Below are 24343 nucleotides of genomic sequence, written 5' to 3' on the forward strand. Positions count from 1 at the left end.
AACATGACTCTTGACTTTTTTCTGATTTGACTGTGTGTCCTAGAATGAAAGTACTGAGGTATAGCTAGTATGGCAGCTTACATTCTAACTTGCTTTAGGTAAACATAATTGCTCATGGAAAAGTTTGGAAGGAAAAATAGATTACATAGAAAATGGCTTAACTTGGTGTAGCATGAAATATTTGTGTCAGTGAAAGATTTTTATAATCCTGATAAGGTAAGATAGATACATTTGACATGCACCCCTGTGCAATAATTCCTCTAAGGGCTTAGATTGGCATATTCTCCATCATATATTTATTTCAAAACTTGCCTCTAGTGACAGCTATTTTTCAGGACCTACTCCATGGCAATACAGTGACATTTATCCCTTAAGATTATAGTGTCACATACAGCAGCTCAACCTGCAGAATTGAGTGAGAAAAACCCAGCTTATCCTAGTGACTAACAGCATAATATGGTCTGCCACATTCAGGATGGGCTTGTCAACTGTCAGGTCTAAAGTAGTGAGAGGAGACACCCTCACGGCTCAGCACAGATGTCTGTAACCACCTGTTGAAGGCTGGATGACCTATTCTTGAAGCAGAGTGTGCCCTATTAGTACTTAGGCCAGCCCCACCCACGCTCAGTTGGATCATCTCATTATAAGAAGAGCATTTGGGCCTTCAAGACAGGACCCCACACATCCATACCCTCACCAAACCTATCTCACCACACAGCTTCCTCTTTGCAATGTGATTCTGAAGGTGGAGTGAGGCCTGTCTCCTATTACGGTCACTGCTCCATGCACTGCTCCATTTTTGCTTGGAAGGCTTAGGAGATGGATCCATGAAGGACTATAATTGCTTTTAAGAAATTATTTATTAAACACATCAGGGCTTCTATGTGCTTGAGGTATTATTGCCTCCTTCAGAGTAGGCAACTTTAGTAGGTCATGGACTGACTTCACTGAGGCCACCAGTCCTCAAAATATTTTTTGACATCTTCTTTAGGAAAGGGTCCCTGATAGCTCAGTTGGTAAAGAATCTGCCTGCAATGCAGGAAACCCCGGTTTGATCCACTGGAGAAGGAATAGGCTACCCACTCCAGTATTCTTGGGCTTCCCTAGTGGCTCAGCTGGTAAAGAATCTGCCTGTAGTGCGGGAGACCTGGGTTTGATCCCTGGGTTGGGAAGATTCCCTGGAGAAAAAGCCTTGAGGTCATATGGTCAGTTTCCCAGTCTGCAAGCTGTTGGTGTTCAGCCCATTGATCATCAGTGATACAGACGGAGAATTAGAGAAGGCCCTGAGAGGTTAGGATGCATGAGCCAGGTGATTGGTGCGTGTCTGGAAAAGTGAGTACAGTCACTAGAATGATACAGGTGAAGGTTTTAATCTTGGTTTAGACATTGACTGTGTGTCTCTGGCAGGTCCTTTAACAGCACAACCTCTTCCCTTATTTTGAGATGGGCATAATTGTACCTGTTCTGCAGGACTGTTGTGAAGGGGTATGCTGACACATGAGTACGTGATTGCTGTTGTTAATATTGGCACATCATTAGGGTGTGGTTGAACAGGACAGGTAAATGTCCAGGGCCAGGGTGAAGAGTTGTAGGCCATTCTTCCTGTCAAGGCACACTGGATTTGGGGTAAATATCTGTAAGTCTTTTGGAACCACACTGTTGAATGGGGAGGCTGCTTAAGCTGCGTTATACCATTTGGGATCTATTTGGGGTAAGAGGATAAAAGGAGCTGTGTATTTCTTGTGACACTTAAACTGATTTTACATAGACTTTCCAGAGAGGCACTCCAGAAATGTTTTAAGTAACGTCAGAATCGCTGATGGTACCCAACATAGTTTTGGCTGTATACATTCTGATTGATATTTATTTACAAATTTGAAGTCTGCCATTGCTTTCTATTCAGCGCTCTGAGAGCACGTAAGGGAGGTGGCGAATTGACTGAAACAAGGCTGCTGGGCGGGACAAGTGCCCCGGCCTTTTCTGTCTGAAGTGGACAGTCAATCCTTGAGTGATAGCAGTGTTGCTTCATCAGAACGCCTTTGACTGACACAAGCAGAACCTGCCTGAAACATTTTCATCCAGGTGCTCTGACCCAGAAGAGTTATTTCTGGCAGTCACTGAGCATCAAGAAAATGGACTCTTGAGACTCCGAGTTTGAAGGACAGGCAGAGGCCTGTTAGGGGAGCCTCTTGGGAGGCTCTTGCCAGTGGCTCTGCTCTTAGACCCCTCTGGCTGCCTTATTGTTGGGGCTGCTGTGATCGTGCTATAGATTTTACCCGCTGCCGGAAACGATTGGCAGGTGCCCCTTCTCTACTGCCACTGGCCCCAGTTCTTGCCCCAGGGTAAGCTTTTGGGGGCTCCCTTGCAAGAAACTCAGCTCTGCAGGTTTTTTTTTTTTTTTTTTTGCCCTTTACCAGCTATACTTAAGTGAATGCAAAATATTGGCTGCGTTTCTCTGGTGATTTTTACTAATAAAGTCAAGCAGTTAGGAATTAACAAAAAGCACCCAGAGGCAAATTGCAAAGTTACGGGGCAATTGTAAAAAGCCATGGGGTAGTTGTTTCAATGCATAGCTTTCGGGTCAGCAAGCCTGGGTTTGGATTTCTGCTCCAGTAGGTATTAGCTCTTTCTCTTCTCTGAGCCCATTTCCACATCTGCCCAATGGAGTTAATAATTTCTACCTTTAATGAATTGTTGACAGGATTCAGAGAGATTGTGAATACAGAGTACAGTGCCCGAAACACAGTAGGCCCTTAAGAAATGGTAGCTGCTATTGCTGTTTTTCAATAAAATGAGCCTATAAAAATGGTCCTTCCCATTTTTTACTGGAAGAGACATGGAGCTCTGCATGACTTTAATTCCCTTCAGTGATCCATTTCTGAAGTCTTTTACCAACAAAGGTCCATATAGTCAAAACTTTGGTTTTTCCAGTGGTCATATATGGATGTGAGAGTTGGACTATAAAGAAAGCCGAGCACTGAAGAATTGATGCTTTTGAACTGTGGTGTTGGAGAAGACTCTTGAGAGTCCCTTGGACTGCAAGGAGATCCAACCAGTCCATCCTAAAGGAAATCAGTCCTGAATATTCATTGGAAGGACTGATGCTGAAGCTGAAACTCCAATATTTTCCAACCTGATGTGAAGAACTGACTCATTGGAAAAGACCATGATGCTGGGAAAGATTGAAGGCAGGAGGAGAAGGGGACGACAGAGGATGAGATGGTTGGATGGCATCACCGACGTGATGGACGTGAATTGGAGTAGCCTCTAGGAGTTGGTGATGGACAGGGAAGCCTGGCGTGCTGCAGTCCCTGGCATTGCAGAGAGTCAGATACAACTGAGCAACTGAACTGAACTGAACAGGGAGACAGCTTCACCCACTTCCTCTCATCTTTATCTTTGTTTTTTCTTCCTTCTGCAAAAATGTTAAAATCCTCACCGTTGCCCCTGTTCAGCACAGGTGGTGGGCATTTGGGCCCACTGCTGATAAAGTGAGAGTTAATTGCATCTATGGATATGTCCTAGACTAGACTGCCTACCTTTAATATCTTGTTTCATAGCAAAGGCCGTTTCAACAGTTCCACCTAGAACTTTTTTAACAGTGACTCATTCAGGGAATCTTTCTATTTTACTTGCGTTAGAAACCAGGAAGGGTGAGGTTGCAGGGCAAATCTAGTTGCCCAATTCTCTGAAGTCCTTTCTGTCACCCTTGGGTTAACCTTTGTGGAAAAGGAGAGAGGTCATTAAAATCAGTCATGATTGCCCAATTTCTCAAGCCAATGAATGTTACTTTTTTACGTGAGTGTGCCTTTGATCCTTGGATTTGTCGCCTCTGTAATGAAGTTTCATTTCCCTCTGAAGGAAAATTTACTTTGATTTGTAGCTCCGGTGTCACAGGAGCTTCTACATTTTGCCCCCTGGTATTTTAGTGGTCCACGTGTCTCTGAATGGATGGATCTTAAGCCACCATAGTTTGAGTTACTCGGTGGCCCATTTTGTCCCCCTTCTTGCTTCTGGACACAGCTTCAGGCCCAGAGCTGGGATAAGTCCCTCTTGAAAGAGAGCCAGAGTGAGCTGGCCTCACCTGAGGTCAGGGTGCACCAGCCTTGGGTCCAACGGATGTGTAGAGGGTTATGCTACACAAGAACTCAGGCTGGGGACTTCCTGGTAATCGAGTAGTTAAGCCTCTGAGCTGCCAGTACAGGGAGTGAGGGTTCGATCCCTGGTCAAGGAACTAAGATCCCACGTGCCATGCAGTGTGCCCCCCGCCAAAAAAAAAAAACTCAGGCTGAAAAGCTTAATGACCAGGACCAGAAAAGGCCTGAAGGGGCCAGAAAAAGCTGTTGCTGTGGCCTGCCCCTCCTTATCCTTGACTCAATGGCATCCTCTGAGGAGCCTGAATCCCCCTGCCCCAAGCCCAGTCTAAGACCCTCAGCACATAGGTGTCCCTCTGGCACATCTCCAGTGAGCATGTTTTATCTAATCTCCCACTAGAAGACAAGCCTGTGTCTTCTCTATGTATCCTCCCTGTTTAGTTGTACCTGCCGTAGAATTGACTCTCTATACTGTTGAATACTGTTGAATTCAATAAATGAACCAACAAACATACTTGTTGGTAACAAACCTGAGTACCAGATCCAGCTTGCTCATGGTATATGTGTCTGCCTTTGGACAGGTTTACTTTAACTCTATGTTTCATTTCCTCCTTCTATGAAATGGTGAAATTAATGCTTCCCCTGCTGACCTCATAGGGTTGTAGTGAGCCTCCAATAAGCAAACGCACATGAAATATCTTTGAAAATTGTGAGGCGCCCTCCATTTACTAGGTGTTAATGTAGAAAAGTGCTTCCCAAGTGGCTCAGTGGTAAAGAATCCGCTTGCCAATGTACGAGATGTAGGTTTGTTCCCTGGGTTGGGAAGATCCTCTGGAGAAGGGAAATGCTGCCCACTCCAGTATTCTGGCCTGGAGAATTCCATGGACTGTATAGTCTATGGGGTCGCAAAGAGTTGGACACGACTGAGTGACTTTCACTTCACTTCACTTCAGGAAGATCATCTGGAGAAGGAAATGGCAACCCATTCCAGTATTCTTGCCTGGTGGGCTGCAGCCCATGGGGTCACAAAAAAGTCAGAGACAACTTAGGGACTAAACAACAAAAATGTAGAAAAGTAGATCAGACACGGAGGGAAGTTTTACCTTGAATAAATGGCATTATGTGTTGGCTAATTAGCATAGCATTACTGGACTCTCTTTATGAACACGCAGCTTTGAGCATCTTCCTGAGTATCTCTCTGTCTATGCATCTCTCCAGAAAGAGTACTTTAAAAAAACTGGGGACTTCCCTGGTGATCCAGTGGTTAAAACTTCACCTTCCCATGGAGGAGGGGTTCAGGTTCAGTCCCTGGTTAGGGAGCTAAGATCCCACATGCTTTGCGGCCAAAAACCAAAACATGACACACAAGAAGATTGTAGCAAATTCAATAAAAACTTAAAAAATAGTCCACATCGAAAACATCTTTAAATTCCTTTTTTCCTTAAGCAAATCCACCTATTCCCACAAACTTCTATTTTTAAACAAGCCATTCCACAGTGTTGAATAAACTGATTGGCCCTGCTTAAGGAGATACTTTGGGGGATTTGTAGCATCAGTTTAAATTAATGAAAAGTCTCAGTGACAGACTTTTAAAATAAATGCAGCTTTATTACATTCAAGCACATATAACAACACCACTGGGAATAGAACTTGAAGAAAGCCTGCGTCGGAGAATCAAAGTGAACAAATAAGGATTGTTGATAATGAGGCTATTGTGTGAATGTCCTGCTGAAGACCAACATCCTCAAACGGGCTAACGTACCCCTGGTGAAACCCATTAATTTTAGAAACTCTTCCCCTGCTCTTCATAGATACGATGAAAGTCCAATTAAAGCCCCCTTCACATGGCTTCTGGATAACCCAGCTTTTCCAAACCCCAGCGGATGGCATTTAGCTGGAGTGCTCTGTCCTCTGGTTATAACATAGTGATCCTGAACCGCAAACACCCTCTGGCCCCTATGGTGATCAGCTTGGTCAGGTTGGCCCAAGACTTTCTAATTTGGGCACAGAATGTCCCAAGTCCTGGGAAATTTCTCAGTCTCGGGCAAAGAGGGACAGTTGGTCATCTCCTGGCAACTATGCCCTCAGGAGCATAGGGAAAAGGCACCACCATAGGAGGTTTACACTGGATGGTTGAAGTGTTGCTGGGGAACTGCAGATCTGTTCGGCTTTCAGCCATCACGGTTTACCTTCTCTTACCTTTTCTTCCCTGAGGCATTCTGAAACCTTCTCTCTTCCCTTTGCCCCCTCTAATTCCTGTCTGAGCATGCAGTGAAACTTCAGAAAGTAGGACTGAGTGGAGGTGGCATAGCCCAGGGGTAGAGCATTTGACTGCAGAAGGTAGGACTGAAACAGTGAAAGTCTTAATCAAAAGAATGGCTAACATTTCTATAGCGCTTCTCATGTGTGCATTAAGTAAGTTAATTCTCACCACAGCCTTCTGATCTGGACGTGATTGTTGTTCTGTTGCTCAGTTGTGTCCAACTCTTTGTGACCCCATGGACTGCAGCACGCTAGGCTTCCCTGTCCTTCATCATCTCCCAGAGCTGCTCAAACTCATGCCCACTGAGTCGCTGATGCCATCGACCATCTCATCTTCTGTCGTCCCCTTTTCCTCCTGCCTTTAATCTTTCCCAGCATCAAGGTCTTTTCCAACAAATCAGTTCTTCACATCAGGTGGCCAAAGTATTGGAGCTTCAGCTTCAGCATCAGCCCTTCCAATGTATATTCAGGACTGATTTCCTTTAGGATGGACTGGTTGGATCTCCTTGCTGTCCAAGGGACTCTCAAGAGTCTTCTCAAGCACCACAGTTCAAAAGCATGAATTCTTTGGCGCTCAGCCTTTTTTATTGTCCAGCTCTAACATCCATACACGACTACTGGAAAAGCCATAGCTTTGACTATACAGACCTTTGTCTGCAAAGTAATGTTTCTGCTTTTAATATGCTGTCTAGGTTTGTCGTTGCTTTTCTTCCAAGGAGCAGACATCTTTTAATTTGGTGGCTACAGTCACCATCCACAGTAATTTTGGAGCCCAAGAAAATAAAAGTCTGTCACTGTTTCCATTGTTTCCCCATCTTTTTGCCATGAAGTGATGGGACCAGATGCCATGGTCTTCGTTTTTTAAATGTTGATGTTTAAGCCAGCTTTTCCACTCTCCTCGTTCACCTTCATCAAGAGGCTCTTTAATCCTTTTTGCTTTCTACCATAATGACGGTGTCATCTGCATATCTGAGGTTATTGATAATTCTCCCTGCGACCTTGATTCCAGCTTGTGCTTCATCCAACCCAGCATTTCTCATGATGTACTCTGCATATAAGTTAAATAAGCAGGGTGACAGTATACAGCCTTGACGTACTCCTTTTCCTATTTGGAATCAGTCTGTTGTTCCATGTCCGGTTCTAACTGTTGCTTCCTGACCTGCATACAGATTTCTCAGGAGGCAGATCCGGTGGTCTGGTATTCCCATCTCCTGAAGAATTTTCCACAGTTTGTTGTGATCTACACAGTCAAAGGTTTTAGTGTGGTTAATGAAGCAGATGTTTTTCTGAAATTCTCTTGCTTTTTCTATGATCCAGTGGATGTTGGCAATTTGATCTCTGATTCCTCTGCCTTTTCTAAATGCAGCTTGAACATCTGGAAGTTCTCAGTTCATGTACTTTTGAAGCCTAGCTTGAAGGATTTTGAGCATTCTTTGCTAGCATGTGAAATGAGTACAATTGTGCAGTAGTTTGAACATTCTTTGGCATTGCCCTTCTTTGGGATTAGAATGGAAACTGACTTTTTCCAGTCCAGTGACCACTACTGACTGTTCCAAATTTGCTGGCATATTGAGTGCAGCACTCATCTTTCAGGATTTGAAATAGCTCAGCTGGAATCCCATCACCTCCACTAGCTTTGTTGATAGTGGTGTTTCCTAAGGCCCACTTGACTTCACACTCTAAGATGTCTGGATCTAGGTGAGTGATCACACCATCATGGTTATCTGGGTCATGAAGATCTTTTTTGTATAGTTTTTCTGTGTCTTCTTGCCATCTCTTCTTAATATTTTCTGCTTTTGTTAGGTCCATACTGTTTCTGTCCTTTATTGTGCCTGTCTTTGAATGAAATGTTCCCTTGGTGTCTCTAATTTTCTTGAAAGGATCTCTCCTGTTGTCTTCCTCTATTTCTTTGCATTGTTCACTGGAAAAGGCTTTCTTATCTCTCCTTGCTCTTCTTTGGAACTCTGCATTCAGATGGATATATCTTTCTTTTTCTCCTTTGCCTTTGCTTCTCTTCTTTTCTCAGCTATTTGAGAATAGCTCAGTCAACCATTTTGCCTTTTTGCATTTCTTTTTCTTGGGGATGGTTTTGATCAGTGCCTGTTGTACAGTGTTATGAATCTCCATCCATAGTTCTTCAGGACATGATTATTACCCTCATTTATTGATGTGGTTGAAAGTGAAAGTCACTCAGTCATGTCTGACTCTTTGAAACCCCATGGCATGTACAGTCCATAGAATTCTCCAGGCCTGAATACTGGAGTGGGTACCCTTTCCCTTCTCCAGGGGATCTTCCCAACCCAGGGATTGAACCCAGGTCTCCCGCATTGCAGGCAGATTCTTTACCAGCTGAGACACAAGGGAAGCCCCAATGATATGGTTAAATAACAACAAAAGCCACGGCACTATTAAGAGAGATGGGATCTGAAATCAGGTAGTCTATGCTGTCTTGTCCACGACACTGCCTGTCACATGCTTGGCTTCTCTTCTTCCTGTTCTTGATGGAAACCCTGATCTAAGCTTGTTCTCCTAGTCCAGCACACTTGGGATAGGTGTTCTGTCTGGCTTTTCTTGGCCTGTGCTGCTAAATTCTATCCTTCCCTTGGTCTATCCCCAGTCCTGGCCCAGGAAATCGCAGTTCTTTTTCTGCCTCTTGCACCATGCTTCTCAGCTTTCAGATTTTCTCAGGGCTGGAAGGTGGTATCCCCTGGGAGAAAGAGCCAATGACCTTCACCTCCTTCTGAGGCCAGTACACCATGGCTCCTATGATAACACCATTACCTATGAATGTGAAGCCCATGCAAGTAGAGACCCCTTTAGCCCTAGACTGGAAGTCCAGCTTGGCTCTTAACTCTACCACAAACTGGTTTGTGTGACCTTGGGCAAGTCACTGACCGCCAGTCTTCTATTTGTAAAATGGAGTTAGACAAGATGACCTCTAAAGCTCTTTCCAGCTCTAACAGTCCATGAGTTTCAATGGCAAGGATATTTGAGGGAAGGCGGGAGTCTGAATGGAGGAGGATTGCCCTAAAGCCTCCTTGATGACATTGAATATCCAGTTCTTTCTCTGATGGCTTCCCAAATAGACCGAAGTGAAAGCAATTGAAAAGGAGCCCCGGGGTGTAATCATTCTCATTAGAACAGATCCTTCGGGTATCTTTGGGGCTACAGGGGGGCAGGTAGGTTGGCTGATTGAGATGTCAGAGTACTCAGTTTCTGATATTGGAGAGTTTGGGGTGAAATTAACATAATTAAGCCTTAAAGAAATTGCCACCCCCATAGCACCACACGACCCCAATGGAGCTTCTGAGCAAAAGAAATAGAATTCAGTGTCTGTTGCTCCAAATAATATTTGACACAACCACCCAGAATGAAAATGAGAAGCCCTCAAACCACAGAGCTCTATCAGTGTGGGAGAGATCCATGGAGTGGAGTGCCAGGGGCTGAAGGGCAGGTCAGAGCAGAGGGATACAAAGTGGCTGAGCAAACCCAAGGGAGGGAGACAGTTCTCTCTTTGCTGAAACCCTCCGGGCTAGAGAGCTAGGGTAATTTTTGACCTAGCTGTCCTTGTGTGCATTGCTGTGAGCTTTTATTAAGTATTTATGTAGCAGTTTATATTTCACCAAGTGCTTTACAATCACTTTTATTTGGCTGAGTAAAGTTTTCCTGGAATCCCATCTACTTTATGATCAGGAGAGGCACTTCTCGTTTGCTTAGCACCACCCTGCACACAGCTGCACACAATAGGCCCCTTGTTCTGGCCGGAGAGCAGGTGCAAAGAGTCGAGGACCTGGAGGCACCTGCCAACTGCTGGGGAGGCTGGAGTAGGGGTGGTTTACACTTCAGTTCACCTTTCCTTCCCTCTGTTACTCTTGAGTGTTATTTTATTGCTGGTGACTAGAGAGCGGCCGTGCCAGACTTGGGCCCGCCAAGGGCAGAGCTGTTCTGCTATTGGCAGTGGAAGGGCCGGTGGCTCTAGTTTGGTTCCTCTGGCCATGCCCACCATGGGCACCGTCTTCCACCAGGGGAATACTGGAACACACTTCCACCAGAGTGTTTCCTTCTGCTCCCCAGGGCCGTGACTGCAGCCTGCATCCTGGGGCTCTGGGACCGAGTTTAAGAGAAGGCAGCAGAAGTGGCAGTTCTGCTTTCTTCAGGCCAGACTTTTTAGTGTCCTTGGGCAAGTCTCACACCTTCTTCTTGCTAGTTTCATCTCCTCTCCATCAGCCACAGAGGCGCCCTCTGCTGGCTCTCTGGGTGTCATGATGGAGGCCGGTGTGTGTCCTCAGCTCATGAAGTGGTGGGCTGCACATTCTCAAGCATCTTAGTTTGCAGGGAAATCCCACACAGTCACTAGTTGAAGATTTCATTTTCTGAGGACCAGATTTGCCAAAGACCAAACCAGAATCTGGTCTGTGAAGTCCAAACTGGGGATAGTGGGCTTTTAGAACACTGGACAGTTCAGTGTCTCTAACTCCTAGAGTTCTGTAACAGCACAGAGCTGCATAGATGCTTAATAGGCAAGTGCAGAATAGAAGGTATTTGCATTCTGTACTGACATGTGCTAAGTCGCTTCAGTCATGTCCAACTCTTTGCAACCCCATGGACTATAGCCCACCAGGCTCCTCTGTCTGTGGAATTCTCCAGGTAAGAATATTGGAGTGGGTTGCCATGCCCTCCTCCAGGGGATCTTCCCAACCCAAGGATTGAACCCAGGTGTCCCACATTGCAGGTGGATTCTTTACCATCTGAGCCACCAGGGAATCACATTGCTTAAGGTTGCTGCTGCTGCTGCTAAGTCACTTCGGTCATGTCCGACTCTGTGTGACCCCATAGACAGCAGCCCACCAGGCTCCCCCGTCCCTGGGATTCTCCAGGCAAGAACACTGGAGTGGGTTGCCATTTCCTTCTCCAATGCATGAAAGTGGAAAGTGAAAGTTTAGTTGCTCAGTCATGTCCGACTCTTCGCGACCCCATGGACTGCGGCCTACCAGGCTCCTCCGCCCATGGGAGTTTCCAGGCAAGAGTACTGGAGTGGGGTGCCATTGCCTTCTTCGTGGTTAAGGTAGCACAAAACTCTTCTCCTTACTTCTAAGCTCAGATACCTTTTTGTCACTGGGTTGTTATTCCCTTCTCCAGGGGAATCTTCCTGACCCAGGAATCAAACCCATGTCTCTTACATCTCCTGCATTGGCAGGTGGGTTCTTTACCACTAGCGCGACCTGGGAAGCCTCTGTACTGATGGAAGACAGCAAATCCTTTTTCTGACCCCCAAAACTGAGAACCTGGAAATTTCACCATCAGATTTGAAACCCTCTCGAAGTTATTGCCTTGATCGTAGCGAATATAACAGATGGGTTCAAAGAATTGCTTTCACGACGGTAAAATCTTCTCAGAAGCGGGCCAAAGTTTAGACCACTGGAATAGGGTTTGTGATGCAAATTGATATTGTGTAGTGTGGGTGGGCTCAGTGTGGGAGCCCAGGCAATGGGACACAGGCTGCATGAGTGAGTGGTGCTCGGACTGTGGCAGCTCTCCCATTCGGCTGGCCCAAGTGGGCAGTGACCTGCCACTTGAACGATGGTGTTCACTGGGGCCTCAGGCAGGAACTCCACCATCCCCTACCTGGCCATTGTTTTCCAAAGTGCTGCAATCTGGCGGCTTGGGACACAGTGGCAGGTTTTCCTGGCAGGGCTCAGACAGAAGTCCAGTATAATGCAGGTCCTCAGTCACTGGCTCCAGATTGGGGCAGAAGACCCCAGGGGAACAGACTGACAAGAGCTGGGCAGAATAGATCAGCTTTGGATGAAGTCTTCAGTCTCAATTCATTTCAACAGAGGTATATTGACTGCCTGTTGTATGCTGGCCACTGGGTAAAGCAGAGGACTGACTCAGGTGAATATAAACACAGAAACCAGGATGGAATTTGGCCATATGGCCCAGGAAAATATACCCGACCAGACGAAGCCATGCCTGAACATGTAGGGTTCACCCCCAAAGCATGAAATACTGGCTCCAAGGATAGGTCAGACAGCTAAGCTCTCACCATTGTCTCCATTGGCTCAGGATCTCAGTAGGCCTAATCCCATGCACTGAAGATTTATTGTTGTTGTTCAGTTGCTAAGTCATGTATGACTCTTTCTGACCCCATGGAGTGCAGCATGCCAGGCTTCCCTGACCTTCACTGTCTCCTGGAGTTTGTTCAAACTCATGTCCATTGAGCCAGTGATGCCATCCAACCATCTCATCCTCTGTCATCCCCTTCTTTTGCCTTCCATCTTTCCCAGCATCAGGGTCTTTCCCAATGAATCGGCACTTATCACGTGTCCACAGTATTGGAGCTTCAGCTTCAGCATCAGACCTTCCAATGAATATTCAGGACTGATTTCCTTTAGAATTGACTGGTTTGATCTCCTTGCAGTCCAAGGGACTCTCAAGAGTCTTCTCGAGCACCACAGTTTGAAAGCATCAACTCTTCAGTGCTCAACCTTCTATATGGTCCAACTCTCACATCCATACATGACTACTGAAAAAACCATAGCTTTGACTGTATGGACCTTTGTTGGCAAAGTGATGTTTCTCTTTAATATGCTGTCTAGGTTTGTTATCACTTTCCTTCCAAGGAGCAAGCGTCTTTTAATTTCGTGGCTGTACTCACCATCGACAGTGATTTTGGAGCCCAAGAAAATAAAATATGCCACTGTTTCTCCACATTTTCCCCATCTATTTGCCATGAAGTGATGGGACAGGATGCCATGATCTTAGTTTTCTCAATGCTGAGTTTTAAGCCAGGTTTTTCTCTCTCCTCTTTCACCCTCGTCAAGAGGCTGTTTACTTCTTCTTCACTTTATGCCATTAGAGTGGTGTCATAGGCATATATGAGGTTATCAGTATTTCTTCCTGCAGTCTTGATTCCAGCTTGGGATTCATCCAACCCAGCATTTTGCATTATGTACTCTGAATATAAGTTAAATAAACAGGGTGACAGCATACAGCCTTGACAAACTCCTTTCTCATGTCTGCTGTTTCATGTCTGGTTCTAACTTGCTTCTTGACCTGCATACAGGTTTCTCAAGGATTAGGGGCCTGTAAAGGACTGTGGCTTAGACACTGACAACGAAACAGTGACAAGAATGTTGAGCTTTCTTTTAAAGCATTTCAGTAGTACCCATTCATGTAAAAACAGTTTATCCTTTGCTCGCAGTCTTTATCAGTTCATGAAATAAGGTTCAGCAAGACATCCAAAGCAACATTTAGGCGGCTTTTCTTTGTGAAACGCAATGCATGAAAAAAATCCACAAGTTACATTCTTCTCTAACTCAGACTTGCCTCTCCCTGAAACTCCTCTTGAGTCTGTGAAGTGTGATTGTAGGTAGAGTTTGAAAGTTCTCTTCTTAATTTTGAAGATCCTTGCATTAAAGAATGGATGTTTGTTCTGGATCCCGCAGGGACCTGGGACAAACAAAGCAGTGTTCTGAAGAGAAAGATTTGAAAAAGTGTGTGGGTGTTTCCAAGAGCCATGTAATTCGTTACTTGTGACAGTTATATGCAAAGTGGAAGCAGAATATTTTCTGTCACAGAGAGCAGGAGCATGAAATGTGGAGGGAGGAGAGAGTGAAAAGGCTTCTGACACCCAAGTTGATCACTCGGGAAACTTGGCTGTCTGCCCTGGGGCACAGGTCAACAACGTCTTCTTCAGTGGACTAAAATAAATGTTGAACCGTTTGAAGTCCTAACCATAAGTTCCCTGCCTCAGACGCCCCATCCACTAGCAGTTTTGTGAGGACCTCTGCTGAGGAGTAGTTCCTTTCAATCAGGCCTGCCTGCTCAGTGCTGGCTACTCACCCAACGGACACTCTTCCACCTCTGCAGTTCTCTCGGTACAGGGATGAGCGGACTTGAAGCTTCCCCTAAGTATTCATGGCAAGATTTATTCATTCTACTTCAGAAACTTCTTTTCCAAATAACATTTATTGAACACCTATTTTGTGTTGGATACTTTCACAAAACAATACCAGTGCTCATATATGTGTTGGGCCCTCTTCTAAACACTTAACCTATGTTATCTTAAATTTGCTAACATTCATTACATCAGCTAATCCTCAAAACAAATGTAGGTGGCATTATCCCTATTTCAGAGATAAGGACACTCAAGTCCAGGAGAGTTTAGTTACTTGTCAAAAGTCACACAGTACCAGCCTTTGAACGTATGTCTTGACTCCAGGACCAGTGCTCTTTCCACCATATTACTCAGCCTTTCTAAAGTATACTGTCTTTGCTGTCTCAGTAAACTATGTAGACAGGACTGAATTTTACCTTTGAAAAATAAAATAATTATTGATCATTATTTTCAACATCAGTTACTTTCATACAATGTTCTCGTGTGTGTGACCTGTTCTTTGATCTCTTCTTGTCTTTTCTATTTGGGGGACGTTGTGGCTCTAATCACATTCCATCAGCAGTGATACCAATAATAATTTGGATGGCTACTGTTGGGTCTCTCTGGAACTCAGTTTGCCCATCTGTAAGAGGGGTGCCTTGAACTAAATGATTTTGAGGGTCCTTTATGACTCAAATATTTTTGAGTTAAAATCTAACTTTCAAAAAAAAACTAAAAAAAGGTAAAGACCATTTCCTTTTGGTTTAACTCCAGTGGGACAAGAAAACATCTGGTTTTCTGGGCTAGAAAGTAAAAGTCACTCAGTCGTGTCTGACTCTTTGGAATTCTCCAGGCCAGAATACTGGAGTGGGTAGCCTTTCCCTTCTCCAGGGGATCTTCCCAACCCAGGGATCGAACCCAGGTCTCCCACACTGCAGGCAGATTCTTTACGAGCTGAGCCATAAGGGAAGCCCAAGAAGACTGGTGTGGGTAGCCTTTCCCTTCTCCAGTGAATCTTCCCAATCCAGGAATCAAACTGGGGTTTCCTGCATTGCAGGCGGATTCTTTACCAACTGAGCTATCAGGGAAGCCCACTGTCTGGGCTAGAGGGACTCGGTAAATGAGTTTGGGGTGATTTAATGATAAATCACCATTACACACCCTGTGCTACTACATCTCCACTCCCAATTATTGAACTTTGAATTGCCTTTTTTTTTTTTTTTTTTTTTTTTTTTTGCTATTTTTGGAAATCTTACACTGGCTCAGATTCCTCTCCTCCTTGGTATGTTCCCCTCAAGGACACCCCTCAGAGAACCCTTCAGCAGCCCTGCCCGCCCTGGCTTGGTGTCTTGGCTGCCCGTGGTCAGGGCTCAAAGCCCAGGAGGCTGTTCTCACCAACCTTCCCACACATCAGGCTCTGCCTATGCTGCGGTTCTCACAGGAATCGCTTTTGCTTCCTTATTTACTTTTCTCTCTCCTTACCTCCAGGCTCCTCTGTGGGGTTTGCCTCTTCAGACAAACATTCAGGCATTTTCTCTCTGCCTCCCCATCTCTGCAGGAGGCTGTTCCCCACAGCGGGTGATATCAACTTCTCAAGCTTTCCTCACCATCTGGAAAATATTCTTTGCTTCTTGAGGTTTAAATGACTTCTTGATCATATTCCAAGACCAATCTTTTAGTCTCTCCTCACAGTGAGGTTAGAAACTAGGCTAAAAGAGGATTCTAATATAGCTATTCCCTTATATAGGTAATGTCCACTAGATGAGGTATAAATGGGCTTTCAGCCCCCTGATTTCTACTCTAAATTTTGCTTCCTTTCTGTTGAAATATATCTGTAATTTCTGAAAGGCTATTGTTTGAGAATCAAAGTAGTTCTTGGAGTCTGGTGGTCATATCTGTTTCTGGCACTCTCCTGTCTGATATTTGCTCTCAAGTGGTATTGCTGTACCAACAATTATGAAAACCATTTTTCTTTAGACTTGTGCATACATAAATGAGAAGCAAATTGCTGCCTTCTTTATTAAACATATTTATTAAACTCAGCAATTTTCACTTTCGCTTTATTTTTCTGTTCATTTATGTAAATGAAGACTGCATCTTGGATAGAAAAAGAACATTTTCTTAGGCCTATTGATAAGGTGGGTTTTCTACCCTGTGTTCTAGTTTGTTTTTAAAGGTATTTATACTCTTTAAATTATGCCATTTTTTCACAGTGATTGTTGCAGCTGGAGTGCTTTCCAAGGAAATAGTCTGATAAATCACTGTTTGGGCAAAGGGCTACTTGCAATACTGCAGCCTTTCCATAAGATGGCGCACTGAGAATGTGAGATCTGTAACTTCTGTGTAGATCATCTAAAACCCCAGTAGTAAATGAAACAAACTTCTGTGAAATTAAATATTTGGTGGGGGGAGGGGGCAAGTTGGTTTTTCTAAGACTTGCTTTCAAATACTTTCCAGTAGTCTAATGCCTAGAAGAAGGAGGAAAGTGAATTTTCTAGCAACTTCTCTCTCCTGCATCCGTACTAGCAATGCTCAAAATCACCAATGTGTATTTAAGGAACCTTTTAAAGAAGAAATTTCTTCTAAAGGTGAGAGTTATGATACTAACTACCTGTGATGCTGGGAAAGTCCCTCCCTGGGTCTCAGTTTCTTAATCTGCACCATCAGTGGATTGGATAAGGGTGCTTCCTATTTGAATGTTGTATGTTTGAATCCATTGATTTTCTTCCACTTCACCTGTGCTGCCTCAGCCAGCACAGACCCAGGAAGAAAAGACTGCCCATTTTACACATGTTTGACTCTATTCCTCTTCTACTAGTGCTCTCTTTGTGTCATTTGTCCTAACACCATCATGCCCAGATGTCCTATTTTCATTGGGTTCCTTTGCTCTTTATGGCTTTTGCAAGGTGTCCCCCCTCCATCCCTGCCCAATCTGCCTGAACAGAGATGTGTCTTCCTTTCACTTCACAAATCAAATTTGCTATTTTTGTGCTAATAAGCAGGTACCACACTGGATGGGGGAAGAAGACACCACAGGTAATGCTTTATGGGGACACTTCTAACATCACGCATAACATGTCCAGTTAAGAAGAGTTTAGATTTAGGAGGCAGGAGCGCCTCTCTATTTTTCCTCCTCCACTGGCCAGTATTCATTGCCAGAACCATGTCAAAGCTTTAGGAAAAAGCAGTGTTCTGGAGAGAGGACAGTTAATCTAATTAGAGATGAGTGTTGCTAAGCAGATAACCCATCCTTAAAATCCCCCATGGCCAACAGTGTCCCCATTTCTGACACTCGGGGCAGTCTGGGTGGGGAGAATTGTGGCTGCAGTGACTTAGCCTCACTGAAAATCTGTCAGGAACCATTGTACACCAGGGGCACAGAGGAAGTGAGTGGAAATAAAATGCTGGATGAATGAATTAATTACTGCAACTCTACAGAGACACCCCTAACTGAGTCCCTCTGAGCTTAAAGCTTGGAGCATGTATGTTACATGAAATTCCCTGGGGTTCCATTGCATATGTCGTATTGCTACGTGGCAGGGAGACCTTCGCCAACACTCACTTTCCTATTGTCCTTAGAGATTTCAGATCACCTTTGGTGTTTGTCTATACAGTGGTGGTGGAGGAGGATTATTTATATGTCTAACTTCAATACCTTATCTTTCAAGAATGCAAATATTTCACTGAATGGTGATGCTGTTGGATCTCTGTTTGGGAGAAGAAACTCCATACACAGGGCTCTCCCCAAGGGCTTTTAAAGGGCAAGCCCAGGAATCCGCTGATTAGGTAAAGAGAGCTGTTGTGGCAAACCCTGTTGTGAGCCTCGTAGACCATCACCAGTAGCTGGCTAATTGTATCATACCATGAATTGGGCAGTGTGAAATGGAAATGTCAAATATTTAGTCAGCGTGGATTATTTCTAAGGAATAATGGCAGCGGAGTGGTTAAGAACAGAGGCAGCTGGACATAGACTCAAACGTTCAAACTCTAGCTTTGCTATTGAGTAGCTGTGTGACCTTCAGCAAGTGGCTTCACTTCATGCCTCAGTGTTCTTCTTTGCAAGAAGGAGCTGATTATAATACTGTCCATCTTGTAGGGCTCTTAGGAGGACTCAGTGTGGTGCTGCGGGTTGTATTTTCCCTCATGCTGGAACAGTATCTGGCATAGAGAAAGCACTCAGCACTGCCAGCTGGTGTTACTACATGTACTAGGAGGTGCTCTGGGTGGTACACAAGACAGCTAACCAAGCCTCTGCCTTCAGAGAGCTCACGGACTGTACGGGCTGGTAAATGGAACGTATGTGGAAGGAGCACAAGCCACTCAGCGTGGTACCCACAATGCATTTGGGTGCAAGAGCAGCAGTTCAGAATGAATCCCAGGGAGGCCCTCAACTCCCATCAGGAGAGGACTCTATGCATCTTCTGGGAAGGTTGGCAAGAACTTGAATGGTTTTTATGCCTCTATTTAGAGACAGGGTCCTCATAATAATACACATTCAGTCATATCCTTACTGACTGTCCTTTTGAAATAGGTTAGCATTACCTCATTGAGGAGTAGAAAACATATAGGCTGTGTTTAACCTAACAAAGTATAGTTTGTGACCTGATGATAACCATCTGAGGTGTGAAGGAATTCCAGGGTGACACTGTGTGTGTTGGCCCAAACATGTGTTCTCATAAGGGATCCCCTTTAAGCCGGGGATCTAGTCATGGCCGACATAACTCTGATTAACAAGAATAATTTCCCAGAGGCTCTGAGTGAGGCCTAGGAGTTAGGCCCACTTTTTATTTTCCTTTGATTTGTTTTTTCTTGTTGTTGTTATTGTTGTTTCATGTTGTTTTCTTTTGCCTTAAAAATAACTGCTATATAAATTTTCACCCATTAAAAATTACTGTAAAGGTTTTAAAGTGTAAAAGATATAGAAGGACATAAAAAAGTAAAATTTCCCCCAATATCTTACTTACTGGAAGTAACTGCTTTTACCATTCTTTTTTTTCTCATTAAATTTTTTAAGTGTCTCAAATTCTATGACATATTTTTAATCAAGTTGTTTCCATTAAAAAGTACTGATTTTAAAGACCAATGACTTAGAACGGCCACACAAAAAATGAATGGTCCACAAGATATTCTCCTTTCCTTCTGAAGGTTTATCATGCCAGGTTACCATTAACTAGTCTTTGACTATTGAGCTTAAATGGCCAATTGAGACAAACAGTTCTGAGACCATTCTTCCACCACTGATTAAGATGGCAGGTATTGAGGATGTTGTTCATTTAGCCTTCTGAGCTATCTGGGCAGACTTGGTGACCTTGCCAGCTCCAGTTGCCTTCTTGTCTACTGCTTTGATGACACCCACAGGAACCATCTGTCTCATGTCGCGAACAGCAAAATGGCTCAGAGGAGGATAGAGAAGCTCTCAACACACGTGCGCTTGCCAGGAACCCTATCAATGATGGTAGCATCACCAGATTTCAAGAATTTGGGGCCATCTTCAGCTCTGTTCTAACTTTGTTCTGTTGATGTCTGCATAGTATTCCATTTGAACACTCAAGAATTTTAAGATTCTGCTCTACATTTTGTCTGGCTAAGGAGAAAAGGGTAGAGGTGTGAGAAACAGGACATAGTATTGGGGATGGGGGAGAGGTATTCACATGCCTAAATGGATAGGGGAAGAGCAGAGTTCCTGAACAGTTTTAAAATAGTGCCACTAAATTTAAAAATAGGGCCACTAAATTTTAGCAGATGTAGACATCAATCGAACCAGTACTTTTGGTTACTGCTTTGTGGAGTAAATAAAATAAAGTTTTAGGTCTAAGCCATAAGCCAGCTCTTCCCAACACTTCTGTAACCAGAAACCATGCTTAATTTACTAAGTCTTTTGAGGATTTAAATAGCACATGGATAGAGCAAAATAGTGGATGCTGTTTCAACTTTCAGAAAGTTTGACAAGCTTTTAAACTCAAGGCTGTTTTTAAAAAATTGAGTCACCATGGGATGGGGGAGCAGTGTTTAGTCCTGGCTCCTTATCCAAGACTTGGGGGTAAGAGACAAAAAAAAAAGAGCCGAAAGGGCATTTTTCTAAATGGCAGGAAATAGACAGTAGGGCCACAAGGGATCAGCTATGCGACTAATTTGACTTAATATTTATAAATGATTTGGAAGAAGGAGTACAGGGCAAAGTCACTAAGTTGGCAGATGTCTTTACACTATTCCACTGAGGATAATAAACTTTAGAAGGTGACTTGTTTTATAGGAGTGGGCAGGCTTCGATAGGAATAAGTCCAGGGAGATGTCTCTAGGGACACGTTCCTAAAGTTCATTTTAGAACTGCTTACCTCTTTACCTGTGAATCAGGTCTCTGCTTCAGGCATCAGTAGATATAAAGAAAAAGAGAATGGAGTTGGTGGTCATCAAGACGGAGATGATATTTAAACAGACAGCATTATATACAAGCACACAAAAGGAGGCTAATAGGGAGCTGATTCTCACCAGATATATAAACAAAGAATTTCCCTTAAAGAAATGCATTACATTTCTTTAACACAGCCCCCAAAGGCAATTGGTATGTGGTAGGTGATCTGTATATTCACTGGAGAAGGACATGGCAACCCATTCCAGTATCCTTGCCAGGAGAATCCCTTGAACAGAGGAGCCTGGCGGGCTACAGTCTATGAGGTCGCAAAGAGTTGGGCTCAACTGAAGTACTTCACACGCACACACAGTGTATTCACTAAGTTTTAACGTTAGGTAAGCTAAATAGTCAAGGCTGTATATTGCCACCCTGCTTATTTAACTTATACACAGAGGACATCATGAGAAACGCTGGGCTGGAAGAAGCACAAGCTGGAATCAAGATTGTTGGGAGAAATATCAGTAACCTCAGATATGCAGATGACACCACCCTTATGGCAGAAAGTGAAGAGGAACTAAAGAGCCTCTTGATGAAAGTGAAAGAGGAGAGTGAAAAAGTTGGCTTAAAGCTCAACATTGAGAAAACGAAGATCATGGCATCTGGTCCCATCACTTCATGGGAAATAGATGGGGAAACAGTGGAAACAGTGTCAGACTTTATTTTTCTGGGCTCCAAAATCACTGGAGATGGTGACTGCAGCCATGAAATTAAAAGACGCTTACTCCTTGAAGGAAAGTTATGACCAACCTAGATAGCATATTCAAAAGCAGAGACATTACTTTGCCAACAAAGGTCCGTCTAGTCAAGGCTATGGTTTTTCCTGTGGTCATGTATGGATGTGAGAGTTGGACTGTGAAGAAGGCTGAGCGCCCAAGAATTGATGCTTTTGAACTGTGGTGTTGGAGAAGACTCTTGAGCGTCCCATGGACTGCAAGGAGATCCAACCAGTCCATTCTAAAGGAGACCAGTCCTGGGTGTTCTTTGGAAGGAAAGATGCTAAAGCTGAAACTCCAGTACTTTGGCCACCTCATGCAAAGAGTTGACTCATTGGAAAAGACCGTGATGCTGGGAGGGATTGGGGGTAGGAGGAGAAGGGGATGACAGAAGATGAGATGGCTGGATGGCATCATCAACTTGATGGACGTGAGTATGAGTGAACTCCCGGAGTTGGTGATGGACAGGGAGGCCTGTTGTGCTGTGATTCATGGGGTCACAAAGAGTTGGACAGGACTGAGCGACTGAACTGAACTGAATATTGACAGAGTATTATACTATAAGGAAGCATCTATTAGATCACTATCTTCTGAAGTTGTGAAATTTTCAATAATAAAGAGATAATGAGGTCTGCCCTATCTCCTCACAGTGTGGCTGAGAAACTCAAGTGAGCTAAGGGATACAAAACCGCTTTGTAAAATGCTGTGCAAAAATACAGTGGTGTTAATTATTCTTGGCATGTCATAATTTGGGATTAGAAGTACAAATTGATAAAATTCTAGGAACTTATCCTTAATAGATATTCATGAAATGTACAAAGATCACCATACAAGGATGTTCTTTGCAGCATTGTTTATATTAGTAAAATATTAGAAATACCTCACTTGTTTATCAGTAAGAGATTAGATAAATAATTTATGATCTAGCCATACAGAGGAATAAAAACAAAGCAGTTATTTATGTTCTGACACAGAAATGGATCTAAGATACATATTAAGTGATAAGTTGCAAATCAGCCTAACTAGTACAATTCCAATTTTGGTTAGACTTGCATGTTAGTATACGCCTGTGAAGGGCTTCCCACGTGGCTCAGTGGGTAAAGAATCTGCCTGCCATGCAGGAGATGAAGGCAGACGTGAGTTCATTCCCCATGTTGGGAAGATTCCCTGGAGGAGGGCATAGCAACTCACTCCAGTATTCTCACCTGGAGAATACCATGGACAGAGGAGCCTGGCAGGCTACAGTTCATAGGGTCGCAAAGAGTCGGACACGACTGAGCGGCTGAGCATGCACATATGCACACATATACATGTGGAAACCTCTAGAAGAATATATATCAAACTTAAAGATGACTCTCTCTTGGAAGGATAAGATGATGCAGGAACTTGTGCTGTATGCTTTGATTATGTCTGTATATTTTAATTGTCTTCAATGAGCACTGTTATTTTTGTAATTAAAAATATGAGTAAAAAATATGAATTTGCCCTTAATTCAACTGCCCTATTGTAATTTTTTAAGTGTATAAGGTAGGGGCAAAAGTCCTGCAAATTTTTCTATTTCTTTAAGAGAATATTCCATTATCAGGATGAGGAAAAAGCGAAAAAAAAAAAAAAGAGAGATCAAAACCTTCTCCCCCTTTGGTAACAGTGTTCTGGTCTTTCTACATGAGAAAAGATAAAGGAGAAAATGAAATCTGTTTCTTGTTTTTGTTTTGTGTTTGTTTGCCTTGTTTTGAAAGGTGAGTAAATGTACAGAGGTCTGGAACCATGAAGCCAGCAAAGAAACCACCTCAGTAGTGAATTACTGTTCCAGTTGAAGTTGACAAAGCCCCGCACTGAAAGGCAGAATTGCCCAGGATTGTAAATATCCCCCATTCTCATGCTGGTGAGGATGTCCATAGATAGCTTGAAACTTCATTCTTGAAGCAGAAACCTATGTCTTATCCTGGGGGACCACGTTAAAACCTTCCCTTGAGCTGCTGGTTTGCCTCCCTGTGGAGAACAGAGACAGAAGCTGGCAGGTATAATTTATGCTGCAAATGGGTTGGGAAAGCCTTTTCAGGAGGAGCTGGGCTGCCCAGACCTGCAGGAAATGATGGGAGGAGGAAGTGGAGAAGGAGGAAATAAAGAACATGCAAGAGTCTTTATCCTTCAGATGAATAGAAAGCACACTCAGAATTAAGGACCCTCCTGTGTGCTTCCCTGGCCAAGACCCAACACCTCCCTTAGTGCTCTTCTGGACTCTACACTAGATGGAGGGCAAAATAAGGGCAGAGACCTTGTCTCTGTCTTGTTCATTGCCATATCCCCAACACCGAGAAAAAAGGAATGATGAATTAATACTTGTTAACTTTTTTTTAAAAAAACTTTACAATATTGTATTGGTTTTACCATACATTGACATGAATCTGCCACGGGTGTACACGTGTTCCCCATCCTGAACCCCCCTCCCACCTCCCTCCCCGTACCATTCCTCTGGGCCATCCCAGTGCACCAGCCCCAAGCATCCTGTATCATGCATCAAACCTGGACTGGCGATTTGTTTCATATATGATAATTTACATGTTTCAGTGCCCTTCTCCCATATCATCCCACCCTCGCCCTCTCCCACAGAGTCCAAAAGACTGTTCTATACATCTGTGTCTCTTTTGCTGTCTCGCATACAGGGTTATTGTTACCATCTTTCTAAATTCCATATATATGCATTAGTATACTCTATTGGTGTTTTTCTTTCTGGCTTATTTCACTCTGTAAAATAGGCTCCAGTTTCATGTACACAATGGAATATTACTCAGCCGTTAAAAAGAATATGTTTGAATCAGTTCTAATGAGATGGAGGAAACTTGTTGACTTTTGAATGAATGTTCTCCAGTACAAGTAGACTCTATCTGGAGTGGTCTGCCTTTGTACCATGCAGGCATCCCACGGGCTGGAAGCTAAAGGTAGCTTGTGGTCAGCTCGACCATGTGCCAAATACAGTCAA

General features: G+C 43.8%; 1 protein-coding gene across 1 annotated transcript in view; it reads left to right on the top strand.

Moving 5' to 3' along the window:
* Nucleotides 1-24343, top strand: part of GPC3 (glypican 3) — a 460444-nt gene that overhangs the window by 318385 nt on the left and 117716 nt on the right. The gene's annotated exons all lie outside the window — the stretch shown is intronic.

Source organism: Bos mutus, chromosome X (assembly GCF_027580195.1).
Source record: "Bos mutus isolate GX-2022 chromosome X, NWIPB_WYAK_1.1, whole genome shotgun sequence".
NCBI lineage: Eukaryota > Metazoa > Chordata > Mammalia > Artiodactyla > Bovidae > Bos > Bos mutus.